Source organism: Streptopelia decaocto (genome assembly GCF_964273445.1).
Source record: "Streptopelia decaocto genome assembly, chromosome: 3".
Classification (NCBI taxonomy): domain Eukaryota; kingdom Metazoa; phylum Chordata; class Aves; order Columbiformes; family Columbidae; genus Streptopelia; species Streptopelia decaocto.
Window position 1 is genome coordinate 70,257,040 of NC_138656.1, and position 22,407 is coordinate 70,279,446.

The window sequence follows — 22,407 nt, forward strand, 5'->3', positions numbered from 1 at the left end:
ACGATGCTTCTGTCTTCTCCAGATGTAACTTCAGTGTAGAAGAGTTAAATAATTAATGATACATTTTATTTTGTTCCACGGGAAACGGAACCCAGGCATTTCTGCTTGCAGCCTTTGTTACAGATTTAAGATTTTTTTTTTTTTTGCAGTTTTTCTAATTAGCTATGATATTGGTTCTGCTAAAATCTGAGATCACTGTGACAGTTTTATGTTCTCAACTGTGAGGCTTAGAGTACAAAGTTTTAGTTATTTACTTATGATTCATCTGTTAATTATTTAACAACATAATCCAAGAATTAAGACCTGTACTGTGTTAACATAGTGTGAGCTCAGTATAAGTGTGCTACCATTTTCCTCTAATATCAGAAAAGGGTATAAATAAATGAAAAGATTCATCACTTTAAAGGCTGGGCAGCTTTCATTAAATCTTCTTCATTTTCTTTTCTTCTCTTCATACTTCAAATCCATTACTCTCAGTGCCTTGCTTCTAATTTTTCATTTCCTTTTCCCCTTCTCTACTTTGGAAGGCAACACACCTTGCTTTTCTTTTATACAGATCTCTTACGTATTCACTTTTCAAAATTCCTTATTTATTGTTTTTCTCTTGCTTCCATCTTACTACACTTAGGGTCTTTCTAGCATTCTGTCTCTGTTCACCTTCATTTTCTGTGCAGTGTTTCTCCCTACCAACCCTCTTTATACTAATTGCATTTGTAAAGCACAATACAATGATAATTAATTAGCTGTCATAGTATCCATGTGAATTTGGAAAGTAGTCGTCCACTCTGAAAGAAGAAGAGGTTAAATGGTTTTGCCAAACCCATCATGTTAAGGATTGGTATGCAAGGAACTGGGACGCTCACAGGCAAAGTCTCCTGCTGTCATCCGTCCATGTTAGTTTGGAGACTTGTGCTAGCTACTGGCTCATGGCCCCAGCAAGATGCTATTTAGGACCATCAAATCTCCATCAATCCATGCATCTCTCATGTGGCTCAGAGCTGTGTTTAACACAGTTGCGGGATAAGGTTAGCAAATCCCACAGAGTAGGTTTATGTAATAAGAGTAGGAATACTGTTATTTGGAAAGATCTCTGCATCAGACTTACAAACTTGAAATGCAAGCACTATTTCTAACATGATTTTTCAGACTTAAAACATTAAGAGTGTTACAAATAAAAGTTGAATTTGCCCAACTCAAAAAAAGTGTTGATAAAAGAAATACAATCTTAAAAATCACAGGTGTGTGAAGTTCACAGGAGATGAGTTTCTGGGAAAAAAAAAATTCAACAGCAGCGAAACCGCAAAGTTTTCAGAATTCCAGATTATACCAACTGGTCCAAGCTGCTCTCTGCTGGCCTCTGCCCTCAGGTGGAAGTCAGCAGGATCTTGTAGGACTCCACTGAAGTGAAACCAGTGATTCTGAAGAAAGTACACGTGTACAATTAGTGTCTTCCTAAACCAACATTTGGGGAACAGGAGGTCTGTTTGTCCAGCTAAGTTGAATACTTTGTCTCCTTAATTTCTCTTATAGTCAAAGGAGAGAGATGACCCTTAAAACAGTGAATCACTGCACCAAAATTGCATTTCTTCTCTGACGCGCCCCTGGCAGGCTTCTTTCTGTTTGTTGCTACAAAGTTATCCAGGCAAGATAAGAGTCTTTGCTCAGTGGCGTGTGTAATAACCCACATGTTGTAAACTGAAAATAGCTGTTTCAAGGTCCCTCTACCAAGTGTGGCCTCATAAACCACCTGTAGCTGGAAACAGCAGAAGCTGCAAGTGACCTGCACCCTGCTGAGCTGTGTGAGGAGCAGGCACCCACATGTGATGGCCTCCAGGAGACAGGGCCTGACAGCCTGGCCTGCTGCTGGCAAGCCCGTTCCCTTGCTGCTGCATCCTGCCGTTTTATCTCTAGTGCTTTCTCTTTGCGCACTTGCACGGATGCAGCCACTTAATGGAGCTTGGATCTGCCAGCTGCCCCTAGCATGTGCTGGCCCAGGGTGGGAGACAAGCAGCAGAACTGGCTGAAAGCAGGAAGTATATCAACTTTGATCTGTCTCATTATAGGCACTGCATCAAGGAAATTTCTTTTGTATTCATCTTTGAAGTAGATTGTGCATATTTGGCCTCCCCAAGGTGATGTACTATAGGTGAAGAGGTGCAGTCAGACTTTCGTCTTCCAAGCCTGAACACCATATCCACTCCATTGGTGTGTGTCCTGAGACCAGTGCACCCTCTTTGCTTAGCAGAAGTGGAAAAGAAGGAAAGGCAAGAAAGCAGGTATGTTATGGGGCAAGGGCCTTCATTTTTCTCTTGCAGTGAGTTCCTCTGAGAAAGCCTGGTGGCTGGTAGAGTCCCTTTGCCACTACCAATAATCCAGCTGAGGCCAAGCTTGGAAATCACAGATGCTGCTATGAGATGCAGTGGTTCATCTTTCTGGCTGAAATCCATGCACCTGCACTTGCTCCCGTGTTTTACCTGTCCATAAATTGCTGTAGTAACACTGAGATACTTCCACTCTAATACAAGCTCTACTTTTGGATCTCTTTTTCCCTGGGCTGGCAGGGGAACAAAGGAGAGAAAAATCAGCAATGCAACGGATCAGCAAAGCTCTGGAAATAAAGAGTAATATGGAAAATTAATAATTTGTTTTTAGCCCTTTCCATATTTTTTTCAATGAAATGGATCCATTACCAAGAAAGACTGGAGAAAGAAGGTGGAAAAGAGTAATAAACCTTTACAGAGTTCAATTCACTTAAGGGCAAAGCAACAGGCAAAACTATACTTTTATAAGTTTGATTCCATTTTATAATGATTTTATTTATATGACAGATAACAATTATAGTCAGAAGTCTTTGCTATGACTTGATTTAAATTAAACATCAAGGTTATCATTTCCAGTTATAGTGCATAGCGAGATGGGTTTAACTTATCTCATTGAGGCCTTTTATGTTCAAGGTTCTGCTGCAGCTATCTATTGCACTTGTTTTCACCTGATGGATCGTGGATGGAAAATAATGGATTCGATTATGAGAAACAGTAATAGATTTTTTTTGAACTGACATAAATTTCTATGTTTAGATAGAATAAAAGGATCAGGAAGAGATAAGTTGAATTTTCTACAATAGACCAGTCCTTGTGAAATTCAATTCACATAAATTGCACTGAGATGTCTTTTATGTAATGTTTTATTTATGTAACTCTGTTATTCTTTGAGAACTAAATCATTTTATGTAGTCTCACAAAAGAAAACTTTAAAATGTCCAACCAGAAAGAAAGAACCTCTATTTTTCTTAAACTCTCCATTCTTCAAGAAGCTATGGAACAATGCAATTGAACTGCGGGTATTAGGGAGACCCTAGTGTTTATTTTTTACTCCCATTGGAGAATCTTTGCTCACCTAATCTTCATTTAAGAACATATGCAGGGATACTAAATATGTGATTGGGTAACAGGGAACACTCTATCACTTGTACTGCTTTCCTTTTCTTGTCCATTGTGTCTCATACTTGCTCGCTGAATGACTCGACAACGAGCAGCAATTTTGTTCGTATGGATTTGTAACCTAGAGCATGCAAGGAACTGAATCAGCAGAGTGCATTATTTTATTGTGGTCTAAACTGAACAAACTTTCAGTGCGTAGAAATGGAGCACACAACTCATGCAAGTGATTGCTCCTTATGCCCTCTTAATGTGCTTTTGTTTCACTCTCTTAAAAAGTGATGTAGTACCATGTCCACTTGGTGCTCCCATGGTCATTACGAGTCACTGGTCAGCTATTTGTAGCATATGGATCTTGGGGCAGATAAAAATACTGCACTTAAGAGTTGTGCCACTGTGCTCAAAGAAATACAGATGTGTGGTATATTTTTTACGGAAAGCTGTGTGGCTTCCATTTTGTTCCAACTACATCTGGGCCAGATGTGTTATCCAGTGGGTGACAGACCCCTGCTTCTGCCACCTGTTCCAAAAGTTTGCCTAGAAGAACTCTGCGCATGCTTGAACAAAATACTGAACTGGGGTCTATGAAAAAGACTTCATTCTATCTGTGCTTACTGTTAGCATGTCCACGTAATTTATTTTTTCAGTCTCATGCTTCTCAAGAATGACTAATACAAAAGAAGAAAAAAAATCAATATGAGAAATGGCATGTATAAACAAACTGAGGAAAGCACTGGAAAGTACTTTGGCATTTTAATCTTCACAGCTACATTGTGCTGAAGAATTCAGTATTTCCTTATTTTGGTACAGAGAAAATTGAAACGTATATTTGAAGCATTCAGTATCTTAGAAATGAATCTAAGCCAATTCCTGGACCTATATATCAATAGAATTGAAAAACATGATATAAATTGTACCTTGGTTCCCACCACTATTTTCAGCAAAGTAAATTCTGCTAAAATCAGAAAGACATGTGAGAAGGCAGGTATGCAACAACTTCTTTCTTTCTTCCCACTCTCCCCAGGTTTTAAAAATATTATTACAGGAGGATTAGAACACTCACAGAGTAAAGAGACTTTTTTTATTAAGCTGAGAGATATAGTTTTTTGCTGTTCTTTTTCTAAAGCAAGGGAAAAAAAAAAGAAAGTTGAGCCTTGAAAATTATTCCCAAAACTACCCTTCAAAAGAAAAGATAAATATAGAAAGTGTTTATCATACTTGTACAATTGGTCAGGTATTTAGAAAAGACAATAGTAAAAGATTTGAGACCAAACAGAAAGTTGCTGCTGAATTTATGAAAAACACTCTTTGGATAAGCTGGTTGTGCAATTTACACTGCTAAAGAAAAGAAAAGCATACTGCACTGCATTCATTTTTCTAATTACTTTGATATAAATATCTGAGTATACTGATTGGATTTCCATGTTTTAATGTATTAGAGAATTCAAATATATATACAGCAATACCAATACAGTTTTATTTTTATTTTCTCTCTTTGTTGCTGTATAGTTTTATCTGTCTGTTTAGAACAATATATAACATTCTAAAGTTTTTGTTGTTGGTTATGTGTGGTTTTCAGTATTGTTTTTTCTCTCACTATTTTTAACTGCAAAAAATTTACTTGGATGTTTTTATACTATGATTAGTTTATTTACATTTGCAAACTGCAAAACTTGTTTGTATTCCTGAGTGCTCCATTACTCTGCCAAGTATTCAAAACAACGAAAAATAGAACACAATTCATTCAGTGTGGTTTGGGTGTCTTTTTTTTTTCCTATGAGGCAGCTGCTTATAAATGAATACCTGTCCACTCCATACCATCACAGGCACCTCAGTTCCACCTCTCTTTCAGAAACCAGAAGAATGAAAACTGAACTTGCATGTCCTGGAACTCCTTGGCTCTAGGTAACTTTGCATCAAAATCAAAAGTTTCAGAAATATATATTTCACTGTTCTCTTTACCTCACCTTCTAAATGTAGGCACTGGTTCTCTGAAGTCAGCAATGCCACATGAAGCCACACTCTTATTACAACACTTTGATAATAATTGTCTCTCCTCCTTTGGTTGTTCCACCATCAGTGTTGTCTGTCTCTTTAGCAAGCTGGCTCTCATCCATACTCTCGTCCCTGCCAGATACCAGATCAGTTCTGGAAAGAGAAGCATGCAGTAACAAGTTAGAAGCCTACAGGTCTCCTCTGATTTATTTAACTGTCGCTCTGCCACACATTCATACATTGAATTAAGATAATAAAATAGACTCCTATTGCAGCTGACAGGCTGCATTTGGAGTTAGTGAGAAATGACTCAATACAAATCTTTGGGACTCCTCAACTATGAATTAATAATATTACTATAGTCAGATTAATAAATGTACTGGAATTTGGAAGAAATGAGGTATGAGAGATACTACGTTACAAACTTCACAATGGCTTTCCCTGAAAGGGGAACACAGGCCTGTTTCTGTAGGAAGGGGTGGTAGGAAGGGAAATTCATTGATGGTAGGGCACAAGAGATTGTGATGGTTCCCTAAATTCCTGACATCAGCCCCTTAATATTGATCTGGCATTTTCGCATGAGATTAGAAAAAGAAAATGGACCAGGCTTTTGCTGGAGGAAAACTCAGCAATACAGGGCATGACTACAGTCTAAGGCAGGAGTGTCAAACTCACTTATGCCAGGGGCCACAGCAGCCTTGCGGTTGCCTTCCAAGGGCCGAATGTAATTTTAGGACTGTATAAATGTAGGAGTGAAGTCTGAAAATGTGTTTGACACCCCCAGTCTGAGATGCTAACAAAGTGTAAATCTGCAGCCATAGCTGGATCAGATGGCAGGCTGGTTTACTCTTTTTCTGCCTGTACTGTGACTACATGAAGGTCTGGCTCCCAGGCAATCTGCCTCAAAAAACAAACACATATCAGAGACCAAAACTGAGAGAAAATTTCATCACTGTAAGTTGCCTTTAAGAAAACCTCTGCCTTTGGTTACAATCCTGTAAAGCAAACAATGGTGACAATCTTCAAGTATCTGTTTTTAAGCTATAGATCTGTGTATGGGTACCCCAATCAGCTTCAGGCTGTCCAGCTGGAGAAGCTGCTGTCATCTGGCTACGGCCACTTGAAAAAAGCAGTTCCTAATTGGGATCATTCTGACTTTTGATGTGGATGAAACCTCTGATTTCTGAAATGCCACAAGTTCACATTGGAGCCTGCACGCAACTAAAACAATGTTCTTACCTCAGAAATTCTGCAGGGAAGGGGTTTGTTTCGGCAAGCTTTTGTACCCTGCTCAGCTCCTTTCCCATGATCTTTGAGAGATTTTGCAAGACCAGGTTGCAGTAGCAGAAGGCCCATTCCTAGTGCCACTGACTTTCTGTATTAGCAGAAAGTAGATGAAGGACTTGGGTAAGTTTACACAGTTTCTCAGGAAAGTATAGCTAAAAAGATGAGGAAGGAAGAAGAGAATTCAGCTAAATAAATGAATAGCTTTTTTTTGAATCAATTATTCATTTACATCTTTAGGTTTGTATCCATTTACATCTTTAGGTTTCATTTAATCCTTTCCACTTTGAAGTTTATTAAGCTTTTTTTGGCCTCACAGGAAAATCTATTCCTAACCAAAGCCATTACTAATGTCTAGAACATTCTAGCTAATTTTAATTTAGCTTGGCAAGGGTAACTTTTAGTGTCAGACTGATGGAATTAGCTGAAAGTTGGAATCATTCCTATGCCAAGATCTTTTCCCATTGTGCTTGTAGCTTTAGCTCTGTATAACCTCCTAATGCCACAGACTGTTATGTAGGGTCAGCAGTGGGATAAAACAGCTTCAGGCTGATCCAATAACTCTCCTCATCCTGGCACCACAGTGGTACATGATCCTATTATTGCATGTCCAAGTCCTGAAAACTCTTTCCGGCTCCACTTCAGGAGTTTGCAATGTAGCTATGATTTTCCTCTAATCAATTGTCATGCTAATAAAGGAAGTATATTTGCTAATCCCTGCCTCACAGAGTGATAAGAGATTTCACTATGCTTGTGGTTTCTGGAGGTCTGATAAGTGCTTATCACATCCTCTTGTAGATCCCAAAGCTCTAAAATAATTTCGTGAAATTTTAATATTCACCCTTGAGACAAAAGATGTGGCTCCAGCAATCAGTTATCATGTGAAATGATTCTGAAGGGCAGAGATAAAACATCCAGAGTATCAGAGAATAGCCATAATTTATTTCTTTAATTCTTCGTATTACTAAATGATGAGTTATAATGAGATATTACACAAGATTTATTAAGGCTGGATTTTGGAACTTTACTGAGGGAAACATACTTAAAGTTATAAATTGTTTATTACATTGGTCCTTCTTTAGCCTGATATGTGGAAAACTGTATTCTCAACAGTGAATTCTTAATGTACTTTACAGCAATATAATTTAAATCTAGTGCAAGTGTCAAATATTGATTTGGAGTTAACTCATGACTGATATCTAAATCATGATGGTGATGTTTCTTAAGGCTAAAAACATCTGACCCCTTATTTTATTATCTTTCATATTTTATGAGTAAAATTAAACTTCTGTCCTTCTAAAATTAAAATTTACAGTTGCACGCTTTCAGCATGAATACTTTTCTGTGCCTATGAAAGTAGTTAAGAAACCTTCTGGTACTTCAAATAGACTTTTTGAAACTAGGAAATAACAATTTTCCTTATGATATTTTGATGCATCAGACAAAGGTGTGATTTCAATCTGCATGGATATAAGAGGGCAAGATTTATGTTACAGAATGTCTCTGGTGTCACCAGCAAATAGTTGTAGAAAACTAAAATCTATTACCAGCCTCATGGAGAAAGCTGGAGAAATGTATCACAGAGTTAGTCTCTGCAGTTTTGTCATGTTTTGACCTCACTGTTAACAACCCCTGCACTATCTGGGAAAAATACATCAGCTTAGCTAGCATAAGTTTCAACAGCTGCAATGAAGATATACCCTCTGCACTTTTGAGAAATTGATAAGGAGAAGGCTAAATCATGTAGTTATCCAAGCTCAGTATTTTGGTTTCAAAAGAGAGAGATGAAAGTTTAATAAATAGTCTTCTGAACAGCACTTTGGGCAAGCTTTTAAAATGCCATTGTTTCATACCCATCACAGGTAACTCAGAGTTCCATACATTGCAGATGGTCAGCTGGATGCTTTTACCCTGTGTTACTGCAGATGAGCTGTTACTGGGTTCAGTTAGTAGATTAAGAATGGCCTGCACAAACTGCAGACTTACTTTTGATTTGCAGTGTAACACACTGAAAAATCTTTATGTGCCTTAACTGAATGAAGGTGACAAAAAGGCAGGCAAAGAAGGATAATGCCTACGGAAGTAAGGAGCTCTGGTCTAAAAACCAGCATTGCAGTCAAGAAGGTTTGACAGCTAAACATCTGGAGTTCTCCTCCAGATGTTTCCAAGACAATGAAGTAAAAATTCTGGATCTTCTTGTGACACCGTGTGAGTCCCGTAGGATTTAGATGTCATTTGACGATCTCAGCTAGAAAAAAATAATTCAAAGAAGCCCACCAAGCTCATTTTCAAATACACAAATTCCTTTGGCTGTTTGACTGCCTTTCCTTGTGTGGCATAGGAGATAGTACCAGTATAAACTTTACAAAAGTCTTTTTTGATGTTTTTGGAGGTCGGTACACTAGTCCCTGCAAAAAGCACAGTGGTGTACTCTGTGTGGCATTAGAAACAGCCTCCTCTGTCTCCCCACTTTGAACGACCAGGCGCTTTGGCATAGGGCAGATCTGGGGGGCACACCCACATCTCTAGTCACCTAATGGTTGACTTGAACTACTTTGGTTCTATCGTAACAAATAGGATGCTATGAAATAATAATAATAGGGTTTTCATACCTATATTTAGGAAGTGTGACTGAGAAGCTCTTTCTTCCAGAGTAGTTAGTCACAAACCCAAAACGCCAATGTCAAGATGGCTCATCCTCTGCTCATGCCGACGGCAGCCTTGCAGAAACACCTGGCAGCAGCAAAACAGTTCCTGACAGCTGAAGCATTTGCACCCAGGGTTGCACAGCAGGCACTAAGGGAAGAGGCAGGGGCAAACAACCACCCTGGGTGGGAGGCATGGTGCTGGGTGCAGGGCAGGTGGGGGCTGCCCTCAGGCACCAGCTGTATCTCCCTCCTGGCTGGAGGTGGCATGTGCTTCCTAGGGAGGGCTGGGAGCCGGATGAGGCTGCAGGTTCCCGATCAGTGGGCACTGCCAGGGGCTTTCCAGTCTGGCCCCCATCCCAGGGTCTCCCTCATCCCTTTTTTCTGCTCTGTGGTTCAGCTTAAAGAAAGGATACTCCAGCAGCCCTGTAGCCTTTGTAAGTTATTTTTTGGGGGGTGGGGGGGGGGATGGGGAGTGTATGGTTTTTGTATGTGCGGGCTTTTTATTGGATTTGTTTTTAAATTTGCTTCAGCAAATGCGTAAATGGTTAAAGTTACAGAATGGCTTGGGAGGCAATGTAAGACCCTGGGGGGAGCCCCCTTAATGGTCAAACTTCTTCCTTACCCCATATTTCACTAAAACATCCTTCAGTTATGATGCTAAGCACAATATTTACAAGCAGGTGTTTGCTCAACATGATTTTACCTTCTCTGATCCTTGTAGCTGTTATTGGAAAGCCCTGTCAGTCTTGAACTTGAGTTCAACCTTTAACATTTCTGAGATAAGAATTTCCTTTCCCATCTTTCCAGACAGGGGGAGGGGACGAAGGAGGACAAACTCTGGATGCAGAGGCAGATACTTGTTAGCATTTGCTTATTTGATTCCTTCTCCCTCTCCTTCATGGAAGCTACTGAAGCCCAGGAAAAAAGTAGAGCAGAAACACACTGGTATAAATTATTCAAGGTTGTTGTTGTTTCTACAAAGAAGCCAGGAGGAGTCTGCCCATAAAACATTAACGTGAAATTTTTGAGTTGTGATGGCTGGGTTGGGAGAAAAAAGCTTAAGAATGAGAATGTTGTTCTGAGGAAACAGAGATATTTTTAAAAAATGCGAACAAACCTGCTTTGTCACTGACTTTCACAGAGGTTTCCAGTGTTTATGAGTTTAGGACAAAGGGAGGTGGGGAGTAGAGGAGGGAATAGTAAAATCTTAGACGGTCTTGTCAATAGGTACAAAAGATCTGTTCAGTGTTGCTACAGGAAATGAGGGTCAGAGTCCAGCTGTGTTTAAATTTTCTTTGGTTAAAATTGAGGTGTGATCCACTTGCCCTACTTAAAATGTTGAAAACCAGTATTCCTTCTGATTGAAGATTTGGAATCTTAACTTAGTTGTGTTCTGCCTGATTTCCCTGGAGACTTCGAAGTACAAAAGGTGCAAAGATGATATAATTTTTTATTTAACTTCAGTAGATAGTAAAAATACAGGGATGCCAAATTCCCTCATCTGATAGAGCATTTTTTTCAATTAAGAAGTCCTAGAGCAATGTCAGATGCCCTCTATTTAATGACATCCCTGTATCTTAGAACTAAAATTGGGCAGACTGAAGAAGGGTTTCTAGGTGAATAAAACATCTCACAGGACTAGAGACAGCGAACTATGTTTTATGTTTTATGGAGCAACTATGTAGAATTTATGAATTTGTCACCATATTTTTTGACTTTGTACCTTTAGCTCAATGTTTCAAATCTTTGACTGCTATGACATAGCCCTATGGCCTTTCTCTTTTTCCCCATAGGTGATTCAAGTTTTCTTTTCCTAATGCATGGTTTTCTGCAAAAGCAAGGTCTGCTACCTCTATAGAAACTAGGGATAAAAGGGGTACTCACAAAAGGCTAGCCTACAGAATTAGATTTCCTTCTTCTCTTTTTCTTTCTATATATAATTTGTATATAGTACTATTTCATTTCCCAGTTGAATTTCTTTATTTATTTTTTTTTTCCCTCTTAGGTTGATTTTTTTTCTCCTCTTTGTCCTTCAGTGTATGATTTTCTTTTTTGTCTGCTCACTGTTCTTTTTTTCCCAGATATACAATGCCAATAATATTTTTAACAGATGAGTACATTTGAAATGATGCAAACTGATCCTGCCCACTTTTGCCCAGGCAGCACAGGAATATAAGACCATTGCATACTTACTCAAAGGTAAGAATCAGAACTATGCCTTCTACTGAGCTTTCATCAAATAGAGGCATCTAAAATGGAAATAGCCTATGTGGTATAGATCTGTTTAATCTCCCTCTCGTTATTGAATGCATGGCAGAAATGCCTGGATTAATGCTTTAAAAGAATCCCCAAAAAGGAGACTTTCAACTTCCAGGTCTGCTCACTGTGGGAAGAGGCAAATCTGTGGCACTGTCATTCCTGATAATGACAGTCAGGCATTCCCGTGCAGATAGATCCCTGTTCCCACTTACACAGGCCCATGACCTTGTTGGGGGTGGGGGTGTATTAATTCAAAAGAAACCAAGGGCTCTATCTACCAGCCTGTGTAACTCTGAGCAGAGGAATATTCTCTGGTGTTTACTGCTTGCATTTTTAACAGATTAAAAAAATACTATTCAGGGTATGTTTTTGTTTTCCACACAGTTTTGTTTCCTTCGTATCCTCCAAGGTACCAGCTTCTGCAGCCATCCACACATGCAGGTGACGGCTGAGAGCACCACTCAGCAGGTGACAATGGCATGAGGTAGCATTTGCTGTGCAGCTTTGTGCCAAAACTCTGCTGCCAGAGTGCTCCAACTGTTCACTCTCCATTTTTGTCTTGGCTCAAGGAACAGCCACCTCCTGCCACGTCTGCTACTACAGAGCAGGAACGAGATTCTCACCATTATCACAGTTCACCAGCCAACTCCTACTACTTCTACCACCTGCAGAACGGGCATGAGCAATCACATTTATTCAGTGTGCTTTCTTCCCACATGTTAACCCAGACGTGCCTTTGGCTTGCCAATCACTTGCTCCTGTGCCATTAGAATTGTACATGTAATGCTCCTCTGTCTTTTGAATAGAGGCAAGACTGACTAGGTCTCACCTGTACAGCAAAATGCTTGGCTTAACAAGCCAGAAAGCTTCATTCTCTGAATTAAAAATGCCAGGTCAAAATGCTAAGATAAAATCCCCTTCATGCACTAAGTTTGGCGTGATGCTTGGAGGTGGTGGGCTGAGCAACCATATGGGAAATCTGTGAGAGGCTTCAGGCTTTTCTTTCCCCAAGGACTGGATGCAAAAGAAAACGCAGCTCTAATGTGCTGAGTCTTTGGCATGAGTGAGCCAGGCAAAGCAGCGAATGATTGTTCACTCCCAGATGCTGGTTGATTGATGGGAACTGAATTGGTGATAACTCCGGAGGGAGATGTTTGCCCTGTCTTCCATCTGGAGCTGCTGTGTTATGACTCACGGAGATGGCGATTGAACAGGCTGGGCTGGCAGACCTTCCCAGGCAAGTCAGACTGGGGGCTGGGGAAACAAGCAAGTTATCCAGGGGTGCCTGGAGTGAAAGGAGTTTGATGTATCTAATGTTGATAGCTTTCATAAAAACACAAAGTGCTGGGAAATTGGAGAGGGTAAAAAGAAAACAGAGTGTCTCTCTGTCTTTAAGACATGGAAACAATTGCAGATGGCATCTTCCATTTCTCAAAACTGCTGCTTCCTCAGGGCCATATTCTGCCCTTGCATCTGCTTGATGCATTACTGTGAAGTGCTCTGATTTAGCATGCAAGGGGGTCTCAGCTGCCAGAGTTTAAATTACAGCCAGAGACTATCTTGTCTTTTCTTGAGCCCAGTGTCCTTCTGTGCCTGCGATTCACTGTAAGGTTCTGAACCAAATGTGTCATTGCAATGCCATGTGTAAGACAAATTGAGACACACTATTATCTAAACGTGAAATGGCCTTCATTAATGGGTATAAAGTAGTGTTTCTTCATCTGAAGCAGGTGTAATATTAATAACCTGCTTCATTTTTTGTAGCCCAGGGAAAACAAAGCTCTCAAGAAAATTCAGGAAAAATGAAAGTGTAGACATAAATTGTGCTATATGGTACAATAAAAAGAGATATCACATGCCAAGAATCATGATTGAGAGTGATATCTGGGGCAATTATGAATGTTGCAAAGTATTTGGAAAACACTACTCAAGTTCTCTGACTTTCTAAATATACTGAGAAATAAGTGTCTCCAAATGATGTAATATTGAAGAAAATACTAGTCAAGTTACCCAGAGCATGGCACTTCTATTCTTAAAAGACACTGAAGCTGGTCTATGTACAGAATTTCTATTGCAGTTCTGGGTAGAAAAATAGAGAAAAAAAATCTTTTAACTCTCTTCACAGAGACAAATCCCCACATGCACACTGCTGAGGATCCAGGGTGAGTTTATGACAGTTATTCAGTGGCTTCAGTTCTGAGCAAAATATCCACCCATATAAGCTTAAAAGAAAAAAATAATTTTGTTTTTGGTTATTTTAGCCAAAAAAAGGAGATTTGTGTTTTTTTTTTAATTACGATTTTATTTAGTTAGTTAGTTATTTATTTAGGTGGGGGGGTATCTGTTTTTACTCTTTAACCTACAAATGACTGAAAGAATAACAAATTTCACAAGGTTTTCTATGTTAAAGAAATTTCACTTCCTGTAGTGATTTCATTTACTGTTCAATAGGTTCAATACATACCTACATAACACTAGAAAAATAACCTTCCTTTTTAAAATTTTCTATAAATCTTTAATTATTTTTCTTTTTAATCAACCTTTCCTTTAAACTCTCATTTTACTGCCTATTATTTTTCTTTCTTTCACCTATAATTTAGAATATGGTTTAAATATGTAATTGTATGTACTCATTCAGACTAGACAAATACATGCAAGTTCACTCCTCTTGTATCTAATTTTCTTTGTAACATTTTGTATGTTACTTTTTTATGAAAAATGATATTTTCCTGAAAAAACTCTTGTATTATACATGATTTTCATTCCATAGAACAGCTGTTAAAAATAAAAAATAAGTGAAAGGCCATGTATTGCTGTCAGAGGAAGTGCTTAATTGAAAGCTCTTCTAATTGAAAGGTTTATAACCTTTGGTATCTATCCAAAAGTCCCACCTCTAAGCTCTTTTGCATTCAAAGTGAAGTGTCTAGCATACAGACAAGAAACATGCTGAGGGAAATGATTGCTGCACTTTTCTTGTCTCTTTCATGTTGTTGGAATTTCTCAACTGAGTGTGAAGCATTCTGTCCTTTATGGTGTCCTTGAATAAACATAAAATGACATTTTCTCATCTATGGTAGGCACAAGTTTGCTGAGCAGTTGTAGGAAAACCTAAAGAGTTTACTAGGCTTCTCGAGTTGAAGCTCTCTCAAGTGAATGCTTCCTCCTGTTGCAGCTACTGGGCTGCATAACCTGTAACACCAATAGAATTTTAAATATTTTAATTACTCTATGTTAACCTTTGAAGATATTTTCTGTATCATCTGAAGAAGCGATCTGTGTGATTTTTTAATGAATATACTTGGGTAAAGAGGATTTCTAAACACTGTTTTCCTTTATGGTCCTTCCATTCTGCTCCAAACAGTTAAGGTAGAAAAGCTATCACTATTGAAAAGACCATCTATGCAAAGCAATGTTTGTCCTTGTCCTTTGAAAAAAGAGAATGATTTTAGATGCTGTTTGTACCTAATGGTTAGGTAACAGAGCTGTTCAAAATTTCTTGACACACACACACACCAGTCTTAAATATATGTTACTAAGAAGAAGACACCAGAAAATGTCAGTTGTGATGTTTTTCTATTTTTTTAATTAATCTAATCAGTGGAATTTTAAAAATTTGCATCCAAATAAATATGTTGTCTTAAAATATCAATATGGTTTGTTAATGATACAGTGAAATACTGAGTCTAAATTCTCTTAATATGCTAAAATGTTTTCTTTCACTAAAAATAGAAACATATTTAAATTCTTTTTATGTTAACGATTTTGGAATTTGCTCTGAACAAAACAAGCACTTCAGCTTTTCATTTTAATTATAGGCCAACTGGAAAATCTTAAAATCTCTGTAGAAAGAGAATGGCATTTTCCCTTAAACAACTTAATTCACACAGCTAGTCTCTAAGAGATTTTCTGACTCCACTAAAGAAACTGGAACAGTGAAGAGAATCTTTTTAGATGCCTATATTCCAGACCACCTCTGGAATATGTCCAGTTCTGGGCCCCTCAGTTCAAGAAGGACAAGTAACTGCTGGAGAGAGTCCATACAGAGACACGAAGATGATGGAGTGGAGCATCTGCTTTATGAGGAAAGGCTGAGGGAGCTGGGTCTCTTTAGCCTGGAGGAGACTGGGGGGTGACCTCATTAATGTTTATAAATATGTAAAGGGTGAGTGACACGAACATGGAGCCAGGCTCTTCTCAGTGGCAACCAATGATAGGACAAGGGGCAGTGGATACAAACTGGAACACAGGAGGTTCCACTTACGTATTAGAAGAAACTACACAGTGAGGGTAATAGAGCACTGGAACAGGCTGCCCATGGAGGTTGTGGAGTTTCCTTCTCCGGAAACATTCAAAACGTGCCTGGATGCCTTCCTGTGTAACTTCATCTAGGTGTTCCTGCTCCAACAGGGGGATTGGACTAGATGATCTTTCGAGGTCCCTTCCAACCCTTAACATTCTGTGAATTCTGTAAAAATCACATTTTCGTATTATTGAAATCCCAGCATTGCATGATATTTAGGTCAAATGAATTATCTCTAAGCTATACAACCCCTAAACTATCAAATGTTAGATTACTTTAGGGCCATGAACAATCTCTGGGTTTATGGCATTCCAATGGTTTCTTTATATTTTTAAAAATTAATGCCATTAGAACTAGAATTAAAGGTTTAGAAATTGCTTAACAGAACTGGATACTTAACCTGAACATGTAGCAACAATAACAGATAAATTCCACATTGACTTGTAGTGGAAACCTGTTAAAACTTTCATTTAGAAAAAACAAACAAACAAACAAACAAAACTGAATGCAGTGTTTCATTTATCCCAAAATAAAATATGCCTTATTTGTCAACTTTTAAAGATTGTAAAAGAAAAATACTGAAATCAATGCTGAAATGAAGTATTGTGCTACATAAATAAGGAAAGGTATGATTTTTGACAGAAAGTGTGTAATCTATTGATTTTTACCATAATTTATTTTTTACTAAAACAACAACAACAACAAAATCAAACAATTAACTGAAATGGGAACACATTTACTAAATGTTGCTGAACATATCTTTGTATTTTCCTCCTCTTCAATCAGGAATACTTATAAACAAGCTAAAATATCACTTGGACTTAGTCACATCTTTAGTTACTCACCTAGTTACTCACCTACTCACCTAGTTTCGAAGGAGAATTCACTGTTTTTGAGTTGTTTGTAGTCATACTTTCAATGTATCATGTTGGAAACTAAAATTATTCTGTTCAGCCTCTATGAGTATTTTGACAACAATGCACCCAAAGAAATGAATTTGTTTCCTCTTCAGCTGTTTGGCTTCAAAGTACTGTGGGAACTTTTTCAAGTAGTTTTACAACTATATAGTTTTACAGTATAAAGTTGCACTTACAGTTTCGTTTAGGGTTTGTTATTAGATGTAGATCAAAGTGCATACACAAAATGGGATAAGAACTGTGGATTCTGTCATGGCACAGCTATCATTACCATGAACTAATTTGGCCTAGACTTGCTATTTAAAGGCCACAAAATTCATAAGAGGCAGAAAACCAAATCCTGGGCTCCCAGTACTTATACATAGACCATGTTCACCATTTCATTTCTGTAATACACAAGCTGTGATATTCGTGTTCTGGAACTGCCTGGTTAAGCCTTTATTGCTCTGAATGCCTTAATGACCTTTTATGTATGGATGTTAAGTGTTGCGCACCTCCAGAATCATCTAATGGAAAACAGTTTATGCAAGCACAGGCATGATGAAGGGCTCTCAGAGGACTGTACTGTGAAAGTGGAATGTAGTTTACTATTTTCATGCCTAGATAAAATGTGGCTGTTTCCTGTTTTCCTCTGTATTTTTTTTTCCCTTGGTAGGAGAGTTCTAATTTTATTTCAATTGTAAATGCAGATAAAATCTGTTCAGTAATAATAACAATAGAAAAATCACAGATTTGCATAGGTCTATTATTTAGCCACTCTTCAAAACACATTTTAAAAGGTAACTGTGGAAACAAAGAAGCCTGGGACAGACTCACTGTTTAATTAAGTCAGGCTGATACACCCTCCAAAAAAATTTACCCATTATGATGCATCAAGAAGCAAGGATGATTTTCATCTCTCACTCCTCTCAGACAGTTTTTTTCTTAAAAAGTTTCACTAGTTGCTCAATATGTACTTTTAGTTCTATAAAAAAAGGAAGAATTGTACCCGGTTACCAAAGACAAAAAAGAAGTCACAAATCTGTTCACAATCAAACTTCATTAAGAGGCTTAAGCACTTTTTTTTCCAAGATGCAACAAAACATAATTATTTAATATCCATTCAAATTATTTTAATGACGAGGTGAGAAGGGGAAAGTGTCCATACAAATGTTGAGAACCTGTGAAGTTGGCAAATCCTATAGGATACTAAAAGATTGGAGATCTTTAACTGTTCCTTACCTCTGCAGAAAGGTCGGAAATTACCCCAGGAAGAGACATGGCTGTGAGCGCAACACTTTTCTAAAGACATGACTAAACAATATATGACAGAAAATAATACTAACAAGGTGATCTGATTCTGAAAGAGATACACATACAGGTTCCTCACCTCAATGCAATGCCCCAATGTCCCAGGATCTATCAGGATTAGTATTTTTTAGCCCAAATGAGTGAGTGTGCCAATTGTCCTGTCATGTGAGAGATCAGAGGCTTCGACTTATTCATGACAGTTTGTGTACGCAGTGGACTCGGTGATCCTGATTGATCATGACAGGATTATTGTTGCCTGGTGAAACCCCAATCAGAAATGTTTTTCCTACAGATTACTGAGACTTTCCCTATTTTTCACAGCTACCTTCCCCTCAGTCCAAAACATAACTAAAACTGAAGTGATCAGGTCATCTAACTGGGTTGAAGATTCAATTTTTTCCAAAAGCGTAGAATGTGAAATCCCAGTTTTCCATACTTAATAAGAGTGCTTTGATTCACTGGTGACTATCTGCTGCATTTTCTTTCACTTTTTCATTCCCTTCTTCCGTTCCTCCCTCCCTTCAGTTTTGACCAGAATTACACAATGGAAAAAAACCCCTGTCCTATTGAGAACTAAATTAAAATTTGAATATTTCTATAATAAGTTTTTATTTCCAAGGCAGATATTTCCCAGTTTCCATGTGAATCAGCTCTCAGTTCAGTGTGATTTCTTTTCTTCCTTGCACACATCCATCTCCTCAAGACATTGAAACTTGTTTTTTTTTTCCCTCCCCTCATGGTCCTCCCACAGGTTTGTTGATTAGATGAAAACCATTCAACATTCTCTTTAAGTTTGGAAGCGATAACTGGCTGCTCCATTGCTATGTAGTTTATTTAGCAACCAAACCATTGTGTTGACTTAAGAATGACATCGTCGCTCTTTAGTGCAATGTTCAGATAATGGTCTTCTGAGACAGTCTTGTTGCCAAAACATAGAATATTCTGGAGTCTCTCACCTCCCAGATACAACCAGTTGTAGAGTTTAGGTGGTAGCTTATACCATCTGAAATGAGTAATGCCGCTTGCTGTGAGCCAGCCTTGGAAACTGTATTGTCAGAAGCAGGAATACATGTTATGGGATCATAATGGATTCTAATAGATTTATATAAAATTTATATAAAGTAAAATTCTATTATGCCTACTTATGTATTCTCTTGTACTTATGTTAAGCAGTGACAAACTAATTACTGACACTGAAATCACTTAGTGCTCCAATTTCTCCATATTCTATAGTTAATGCTTTCATTTCCACATGCAAATCACAGGATACCTGTAGGCCTGGCTCAAGGCCAGGTAAGAGGCTTTACCTCCCTCTTCTCTAATTCTTGCTGTACTTCACTGTGCTACTTGGTGAATATATTATTAGGAGGTTATGTTGAAAGGGGATAAAAATGATGCACCCTCTTCATTAACATTTATAGAAAGCTTCAGATCCAGCTTTTTATTTGCCATGCCTGTATTATTCTGAAAGGTAGCATGCCATGGAAAAGCAATACTCACCTGGTACAAAAATATAGCTATGCACAAATGAAATAAGTAATTTTCATGAGTAATGCCACATTATATGGATAATTATTTTTAATATTTTCAGAGGAAGTTTATTTGGTTTGATTGGACTGGAAATGTTGGGTGAGGAAAGTTAACCTGATAAGATGTGAATGCAGTGAGTATTTTGTCATTGACATATCCCTGGCTGAAACAAAACCAGACATTTTCAGAAGAAAAATGTAAATAGCAATCCCCTTGGTGAGTCATCTGCAATAATAATAGCATTATTACTTGAGATTAAATATTTCCCCTCACTTGAGAACTTAAAGGTCTTCATAATGAGTAAATCTCATTATCTTCTCAGTGCAAATGAAGAAATGGGAGCACAACAGAGTGAGTGAATTTTTTGAAGACCACCTGATACTTTTCTGGTAGAAGTGTGAATCAAGCCCCTATGTGTATATACTCCAAACTTTGATGTAGATTTCAGCTCACCTGTCTTTAGACAACTACAACCTCCATGTCTGCGCATTTGCAGTTCCTTTTGTAGTTATTGGAGAGAAATGGGAAGGAAGTTTTAGTCTGTACTTTGTGTGATGTAGTTTGGTTGGTTGTCTCAGAATAGGATCGATCACTCCCTAAAGATGTGTTCTTTCCTGTGACTACAAAGAAAGCCTGGTGGGACTAACCTGGATGTATACATCTACATCTCTTGACATCTGCATTTATTTAGATGACTCCCACGCTTAATTGGTTGCATCTGCACATTAACTACTAACTATGCTGCCTGTAGGATGTTATGTTAACCGTGTTACATCAAGCAGAAATGGCAGCTAATATACCTTCTGAACAACATTTCCCAAGTACCATAATTGCTTCCTGTACTTTCTTTTTCATCAAAGTACAGTACATTGTGCTGAAGGAGGTCTTATGAAAAGAATCAGTGATTCTACATTTTGCATACAAATCTGCAAAAAATATTCATTAATTTATGTTTTTTAATTGAGTACATGTTATTTTAATAACACTATTTATTATTTACATTATTCAGATTATTTATTGGGTAGCATTGTAATAGGGCATGTGGAGATTTCCTTATAAAACTTCCAAATTGCTATAATGACCTGCACAAATATACCTTGAAATTAAATTCTCATGTCACAAAGTCCTAACTGCAGGTAAATCGAGGCAGAAAATTATGTGACTTGCACAAAACAATAGCAAAGTAATGAAGAAGAACTAGGGTTGGGCTTGATGCTGAATCTAGTGGCCATGTTTCAATCTGTTAACTACTGTCACTATTATTCTAAAATACTGGTGGGTTTAAAAAATGCTTGTTCAGCTTTGGCAACATAAAACACAACAAAAGACAGTCTGTTTACTGTGGCTGATCTTCTTATCATAAAGAACAGGTGTGCCTTTTTATTCATAGCCAGACAGTGCAGGTGTAGTCATCAGAGGCATTGCAGAGTCTTTTGTAACTCAAAGTGTTTGTTTTAAAGCAGACATGTTTTCATTTCTATGCTGAGAAATGTGAAAAATCTGAGCAAAGTTTTCCCCCTTGCAGTGTTATCTGGAGGACACATGATGGAGCCAGCAAGTTCACAAATATTAATTTCTTTCTTCAGAGGGTCTGCAGTGAAAAACGGATAACTCATGCTGGCTTCTCTGAAATGTGTCCAGGGACAGAGGGGTCAATGTGCTTTTTCACCAATGGCCATTGAAGAATCTCCACAAGCTCACACTGCCAAACACAAGCAACTCACATCTGAAGAGTATCAGAGTCTAATGTTTTAGTACATTTCTTTGGTAAAGATACCTACACTGAAGAAAGTGACTGCATTCTTAAGACATTGGGCCAGAAGATCTTGCCTTGCAAGATCCCAGCCCTTCTCTGGTTCCTCCATTATTCTCACTTTGTGGAGATCCAGCTTCAAGGAAGACGGATTTGAGCCTATGTCCTCGAAGTATAGGCTTATCTTATGTTTCTAAGCTTTGAAATACCTTCTTCATGAGGTTATCATGGGGAGAATTTGAAGGAGATGTAATGATACTGGGTAAACTCAGGGTTGTCAAAGGAGGAACAAAAACTGGGATTGTTCGTCTATGAGTTTATAATAGTTAGAAAGTCCTGGAGAAGACAAGAAACTTTTCTCCCCTCCTTCTCTGGACCTTGGGCTTCTTCAGTTGCTTGCAGCAACCTGAATAGCAGATGCAGAAGCAAACAAGCTGGGGACTGAAACAGATCTTTATCCCTTGCCTCTACTCCTCTCGTGCTTATGGATAAGCTATTGACTTACACACTTAGTACAAGTGGTTAAGCACTGCTGCGTTTGCTTGGGTCAGTTCTCACTTTTTCACAAACTCGAGTGTAACTTCCCTTTCAAGTTTACACTGCAGTGAAACCATAATAGCATTCTGTATTGGCCATGAAATAGCAAAATAAAGTTTGAAACAGAATTAACAAAAAAAAACCCAAAAAACAACTCTTGCTAATCTATAGAATAAAACTTGCACTCTCCCATTCCCAAGGTCTGTCTGGATATATTCAGACTCAGTTTTGAATTTCCACACTAAAAAATTATCTTTTTTTTAATTTTATTTTTTTCTGTCCAGAATGCCTTTTCAGGTGTAAGATGCTTAAGAGAAACTGAACTGGTTCCTTTTATTTCTACTGCTCCATAAACCAAATTTTGTCATAGGGACAAATTCTAGTGTAACCGGTAAGATAAATTCATTCTAGTCCTGCTGTAATTACCTACAGTGGATGATCTAAACCACTCAGAAAT